The sequence below is a fragment of the Galeopterus variegatus genome, unplaced genomic scaffold (assembly GCF_000696425.1).
Source record: "Galeopterus variegatus unplaced genomic scaffold, G_variegatus-3.0.2 Scaffold4489, whole genome shotgun sequence".
NCBI lineage: Eukaryota > Metazoa > Chordata > Mammalia > Dermoptera > Cynocephalidae > Galeopterus > Galeopterus variegatus.
In genome coordinates this window covers 113,825-120,002 of record NW_007730600.1, presented here as the reverse complement: position 1 = coordinate 120,002, position 6,178 = coordinate 113,825, and positions in this window count along the sequence as shown.

Below are 6,178 nucleotides of genomic sequence, written 5' to 3'. Positions count from 1 at the left end.
CGCGCGCGCGCCCGCGTTCACTCACAATCGCACCCCCGAGGTGGTTTCCGCACCGCCTCCGGTGTGTGGGCGGGAGACCGAAGCCTCCCCCGGCCCACACCGCCAGGTTCGGGAGGCTATCGGGATGTGTATCTCCCCGACACCTGTCCGTGCACTGTGACACGCGCCATTCTAACACACGTGCACTCACACTGCCCAAACACCATGAGCCATAAGCGTTCACACCCACCATTACCTGCGGGGACCATGTGTGAGATCTGATCCTGCCCTGGTGCAATGGCGGTGGCAATGATGCGAGAATGTTTTTTTAACTCCTTCACTAACTGGACTAGAACTGTCAACTCCATGGCGTCAGGGACCTCGTCCGTGATGGCCCAGCAGTGTCCAGCACTGAGTAGGCCCTCAGTAAACCTCTGTGGAATTCTGTGGAATGAGTGGATGCATGAACGAATTGGAACTGTTCACCGAGTACCTTTAATTTAAAAATTCTGACCCCCTGGTTTGGTTCAAAGAATCATACCGTAGTATGAAATTAAACGGTGTTTGTGTGTTTGTCTTGACTTTTGGTCTAAGGTTCAAAACTGAGATTAGTGTACACATTCCCTCCCCAACGTCGAGGAAACCCGTTTGTTCTGCCCGAGTCTCTAGCACTGATATGCCCTCCTACCTTAATTTAAATGCCCACACCTTTTAGGGCAGGAACTGTTCACCACTATACATAGCCTGAAGCATGTTGTGTGGATACAGAACGAATCGAGGATGTCGCTAGTCTTCTAGGATTTGGCAGAAGTTATCCCCTCGTTTTGCTATCGCCCTGCCTCACCACGACCTTCCAAAACCCCTACCTCCATTCCGTCCCCCTACGCCCCCCAACCCCCATCCCATCTCTACTGTGCTTTCTCTTTTGTTAGTTCCTGGAGAGCCAGTTGCTACTAGAAACTAGTCCGGCCTTTGATGTTGGCAGTGCCTACGTACACAGAAGATACACACACCCAGTAATGGGTAAGATGTTGCAACCGTACTGGATCATTCTGAAATTGTGAAGCCTCAGCTTCAGCATGTACAAGAGAAATTAATGTACTGTGAACATAGCTGTATTGGAGGCAATCCTTGGAAATTCAAGTCTCTAGTCTGTGCAGTTTAAATGGTGAACCCCCAATTCTAAACACCCTTGTATTTTGCTAAAATTGTAAGAGCAAGCTCTGCATGTAGAAAATGTAATCCCTGGAGGTATCAGTCAACCAGTGTAACTTGTCTTCCACTAGCCCAAAAGCTCTATAGAAATCGAGTTTGAAAAATTTCTGACAATTGCATTCACACCTCTCTATAAGCACCTTTCATCTAGGTTCCTTAGACTACTTTAGAATAATCGTTAACCGTGTCATATTCCAGGGAGGCAGTTTTATGAGTCTCTTTTATAGCCTGATATGTAAGAAATTACAGAGGTCACATGACTACTGACTGGACTAGGAAGCCACTGGAGATAGCAAGGACTAATCCCTTGGTTCCCTGCCTGTTCAACAACTTTACTATTGACTAAATCAGGAAAACATAAGGCCAGAAACAGATTACAAAGAAGTCGAAATGTATATGTATATAACACTAAATTCTAACTGGATTTATTTATTCTGCTTGGATACATTGCAAAATCTTTTTTTTTTTTATTGGTGGCTGGCCTGTAACCTGCTGAGCTAACCAGACAGCCCCAAATTGCAGAATCTTGAAAATATTATCTTAGTATTGTTACTGGATTTGTGTTCTATTTAAATGGAAGAGAGGTCTTCCTTAGCTCTCACGTTGCTTCCTTTTTCAAAGGGGAAAAAATGACTTCAAAGCCTATAACCCTCACTATAAGTACTCTGGACTTGTAAAAGCATGAAAAAGTCACATGTCTTTTTACCTTTTAATTTTACAGCAGCTACCTACAAATGCTGAAGTTCAAAACAACAAGTAAAGAAAATTACCCCGGTAATGAAAGGGTTACTGCTATTATATTGCTGCTAATCCAGTTTTCGGAAAGCTCTGCATTGCCAGGAGCAGGTAACCAAATCAAACTAAATAGAAAAGCAAAAGAAAAAAAGAAGGGGGGTGGGATAGGAGAGAGAGCTATCATACTGTAGAGGGAGTACCTTGTAAAGGCACCCAACCCACCCAAATCAGCAAAAGCCAGGAGCTAAACTTAGAGTGAGTACTTGGAACAAACTTAAGGAAATGCCCAAATGCTACATCTTGGTCATAAAAGTATGGAACTAGCCCAGGGTGCTAGAATGAAAGAAGTGTCTCTACAGAAAGGCAGACCGTTCAGGATTCTAAAGGTTATCTTCCTTTCTTCCTAAATGCATCCAACATTGAGGAGGAAGTCAGTACAAAGGGTGAAAGAGTGCGTATTTGTTACAATTCTAGCCATTCCAAAAGACTAATTCCTGAATTCCTATAGAACCAACTATTGCTAATAATCACATAGAAATAATCTTTTGTTGCAAATCTGCAGATAACTGGTGGTCAGTTCATTATACACTGCTTTCTACATCCAGAGAAAAGAGCTCTTGTAACAGATTTCACATTATGAGGCCACAAACCAAAAAATGTGTGTAGCCAACACTGGAATAAGGGGAAAAGAGAATTCCATGTATTCATTCATTCACACACTTTATTCATTCTTAATACTTTCTGGACACTTTGAGGTTTTCTCTATTCAATTCAAAAAATTGGATGTTCAAAAATAGCCAATTCAATAATCAACTTTTTTGATTAGAAGAGTCTAAATGATATACAGAATCTCATTCAAACATGGTTTGATTTTGAAAAGCAATCCTATTAAGAAAACTATAGTTTTGTTATGCAATATAGTACAATAGAGATTAACTCTTTTTTTCTTATATATATGTAACAGTTTAATTAACATATCATACAATCTACCTATTTTAAAATGTACAGTTCAGTGGTTTTTAGTATATTGACAAAGTTGTACACCATCACCATAATTGATTTTAGAACATTCATCAAAACCTCCCCTCCCCAAAAAACACCCATATCCATTAGCAATCACTGCCCCGCCCCGCTCCCCCCTAGCCCTAAACAACCACCAATCTTTCTGTCTTCATGGATTTGCCTGTTCTGGACATTTTATATAAATGGAATTGTACAATATGTGGCCTTTTGTGTCTAGCTTATTTCACTTGGTATAATGTTTTTGAGGTTCATACATGTGGAGCATGGACTGGTACTTCATATCCTTTTCTTGCCAAATAAAATCCCCATTGTATGGATATACCACATTTGTTGATCTGTTCATCAGTTAATGGACATTTGGGTTGTTTTCACTTTTTGGCTTTTGTGAATAATGCTGCTATGAACATTCCAATACAAGTTTTTGTGTGGACACATGTTTTCATGTGTTGCGGATACACACTTAAGCAGTAGAATTGCTGGATCATATGGTAACTCTATGTTTAACTTTTTGAGGAACTGCCAGACTTTTTTCCGAAGTGGATTCTTAATTTTACATTTCCATCAGCAGTAGATAAGGAGAGGTTCAATCTCAGATGCAGATGCCCCATACTTGTTAGCTGTGGGACTCTGCCAAGTATACAGAACTTATAAAAACTTCTATTCATCATCTGTAAAGCAAGGATAATGATGGTATCTACTTTACAGGGTTGTTATAAAAAATAAATGATGTATGCTAATATTCCTGTTACAAAGTAAGCCCTCAATAAATGTTATTAATTCACCTACTTCTGTCTTCAGTATTTGGTTGGCAGCTTTTATTCCGTAATAAAGTCAAATAGAGATGAAATGATAAACTCCCTGTTAATAAGAGATGCATACACATAGCTGATGCTGAAGAAATATTTTTCATGGATAACTGGAAAAGCAATAGAGCTTATATTGTTTTTATTCCAAAATAAATGTATTTCTTTCTGATTAGTGTAGAACTAATACCTCGGACTACAGGGGAAGAAAGCATAGAAACAAGTCAGATTGGGGTTTTTTTGGTTTGGTTTTTTTAGATGTTCCTGAAAACATTTTTTATTTCCCCAGTATTTTATGTTGAAGAGTTTCAAATATTCAGAAGAATTACAGGAATATTATAATGATCACACATATACACACCATCCAGATTCAACAATTGTTAATGTTTTGCAGATTTGTTTTATCTATATGTGTGTGTGTGTTTTTGCTAAGCTATTTGAGAGTAAACTGCAGGTATCAACACACTGCATCCCTAAATACTCTAGCCTGCCTCTTCTAAAAATAAGAACTTTCTTCAATATTACCACACCTAAGAAAATGAAGTATAATTTCCTAAATCTTCTACTGTCCAGCCAATACTCATATTTTCTCAGTTCTCAAAATATCTTTTACAGGTAGCTTTTTCTCCCACCAAAGAAGACCCGATCAAGTTTTGCTCATTGCCTTGGTTGGTAAGTCTGACAAGCCAGCTTTGCTTTTAATCAATCAGAGTACTTGTGATGGTTCTGAATCTCCAACATCAGCAGGGAAAAAAACATATTTTTGTTGTTTTCAGAGTTAAGCTCAGCTGTTGTGCCTCTATCCTACCCAGCTATTTTCTTTGTCTTGGTTCTGATTACCTGAGATAGGGAGTAGTGCAAAATTGTGTGCTACTTTTTCTACATGATGATAATTACAATAGATATTGTTTGTCATAGACATTTGTTAGTTGTCTCTCCACTATTATTTTTCTTTCCCTTTTTCTGATACCACCTTGTACCTTGAATAGTCATATGGTCTATTGGCCGTTGACCATGGATGGATCAACCAGTTTATGCTACTTCTCTTACTGATTAATCTGGGGAAGGACCAGTGATCCACATCAGGCTGATCAGGGCAAGACTAAATACCAGAGCTTTTCATTGAACTTTTGGAAGAACAAAGTTTCTCCTTCCTGCTAGACCTAAAAAAAGGAAGTTTATAATCCCACATATTATGGGCAGCTATCTTGGATCCAAAAGGAAAGAGCCAGGCTGGCTTGTTAGCTCAGTTGACTAGATAGAGCACAATGTTAGAACATCAGGGTCAAGAGTTCTGATCCCCATACTGGACAGCTGCCAGAAAAAAAGAGTGGGGGGCGCAATAAGCCAACCTGAAGATTTAGCCAACACAAGAAAGAGAACCCGAAAAACATGCAAAAACAAACAAACAAACAAAAAAAACCCAGGACATGCTCACAGTGTATGATCCCTGATCTAAGCCTCATCTGAAGCCAGCATGCCTACCCCCCTACTCTTTAATTATATTAGCCAATAAATTACCTCTTTCACTTAAACGAGTTTGGGTTGTGTTTTCTGTTACTTGCAGTTATAAGAGTCCCAAGGCAGTCAGTCCTTTTAATTTGCTTGCCACTCACCCCTAAGTATAATATGCTATTATGAAGAAAAGGAAGTAACTAACAATAATAGTAATAATAAGTGCATAAGAACACAACTGTACAGCTTAACATACTATTATAAAATACAGCCGTTCAAACCACTATTCAGAAATAGAAGTTTGCCAACACCCCAGAAGTCCCTACATGCCCTTCTTATTTACAACTCTCATTAACTCCAAACCTAACCATTTTCCTGACTTTACTGTAGTCACTTCTTTTTCTTTGTCTGACCACCTAAGTATGAATCCTTAAATACTGTACTTTAGTTCTCACTGTCTTTGAATGTTATATAAATTGAATCAAATGTTACATGTTATTTTTGACTAGTTTTTTCTGCTTAACATTGTAAAATGTTCTTGTGTGAAATTGCAGCTCATTCATTTTCATTGCACTATAGAATTCTAGGTGGGGCCTTGAAGAGGTGATTAGATTGTAGGACTATGCTGTAGTGAATGGATTAATACTGGTGGTCAGGACATGGTTTTGAGGGCTTTAAAGAAGAGCACATGAGAAGTTAGCCCCTCTCTCTCTGTTCTGCCATTTCTGCCATGTGACACCCCAGGGTCATTGTGGCCACTACCAAGGCATTCACCAAATATGTTCCCTGGACTTTGGACTTCCCAGCCTCTGAAACTGGGTAAGCAATAAATTTTATTTTCTTACAAATCACACAGTTCCAGGTATTTTGTTATAAGCAACAGAAATGGACTAATACAACTGGGTTCTGTGATACTGTGAAAATATATATTTGGTCTTCATCCCCATCTCCTGATATACAACTCTTAA